We start from the raw sequence: 1,583 nt of genomic DNA, 5'->3' as shown, positions 1-1,583 counted from the left end.
CGTTTAGACTTTGTTTTGTAAACTGCAGTAAACTATAAAATATAAATTTGTGAGATATTGTGTAAATGTTGTAAAATATTTTGAACTTTTGCCCCCCCCAAAATTAAGCCCTGGATCCGCCACTGGTGTCAGTGTTAACGTTAATTTTAAAAACGTTTGTTATAAACAAGTTACTTCATATTAAAACATTAAAAACGATATGAATAATGGATAAGAAATCAGTATTTAGCATTTTTAATATAAAAAAAAGTGTATCAAGTACTCCTACTATCGAAGAAGACAATAATGGTATTCTACAGTCATCGTCCAGAGTTGTAAGTACCTAGCATTCTTTAACATTTTTAATTTTTTTTTATTTAAATTAACATTTCACATTTTGAAAGATTGATTCATTTGGGTTACAACGTTGTATCCTATAAGTTATAGTACATAATCGTGAACAAATAAAATGAACAATTGGGCAATTAAAAAATTATATAGATATATCATAATATAAAATAAATATTCCTGATTCTACTTATTTTATTATTAACAGAAAGATTACTCATTTACCTATACACAGTCGTAAATTAAAGTGTGATAGTTCTTGATATTATCATTATTATATTCTATTTTCTAATTTATATTTTATTACTAGCTGATCCCGTGCACTTCGTTACGCGTTAAATGTACAAACTGTATATGGCTCAAACTTTGTTCAATGCGTTATTTAATATTCGGTGTATGATGTTCTGTATTTATGTTAACATTTCTGATGCCCAGGGGCCAGGATAAAAATTCTGATTCACAGCAGTACATTATCAGGAAGGAGGAGATCTACCTGTGGTAGATCGTGGACCCCGTGCTGTTTGTACGTAAGTGTATGATTTAACTCTAAAATATCAAAGTTATACCAAGTTTTTCGTTTTTACTTAATTCCACCTACGATGGATTAATATAATCAATTAATACAAAAACCCAACCTAACCGTACCTGCCTCAATATTAATTTTTTTTCCCCTGGGTTTTTTAGGTGTGTCTTTTTGAGTTCTGTAGTCGGATAAAATGTCAACGAAAGCTTGAGTCCACGAAGCGTTTGTACCAATACTTGTAGTTGATTCATCTTCATCTGTTAAACTTGGGATTTTTTTTAAAACAATTTGGTCGTTGTATGGATAAATTCCGGTTGCTCTAAAGCCAGACTTAATATTGTCCGACATATTTATAACATTTTCAACTGTCTTTTTAAGAAGCTTGGGGAATTCAGCCTTAGGTATTGTGCCAAAATGCTTATCTTTCCAAGTATCTAAAACTTTTCTCCATTCTCTTTTAATAGGCCTAAAAATGGCCACATCGAGAGGTTGGCACAAATGTGTAGCATTCGGCGGCAATAATACAAAACGAACATTATTCGCATCGCATAACTTTATAACTTCTAGTGATAGATGGCTTGATAAGTTGTCACCAATTATTACCTTGGGCCCATCTAAATGTCTAATTGCTGGTAAATAACACGAAATAAACCAATCCTCGAAAATCGGCATGTCAAACCATCCACTATCATTTCTGTTATAACCAGCCCCTTCTATACCACCATCAACCCAT

The sequence above is a fragment of the Acyrthosiphon pisum genome, chromosome X, assembly GCF_005508785.2.
Source record: "Acyrthosiphon pisum isolate AL4f chromosome X, pea_aphid_22Mar2018_4r6ur, whole genome shotgun sequence".
Lineage (NCBI taxonomy): Eukaryota > Metazoa > Arthropoda > Insecta > Hemiptera > Aphididae > Acyrthosiphon > Acyrthosiphon pisum.
Note: the sequence above shows the minus strand (reverse complement) of the source record.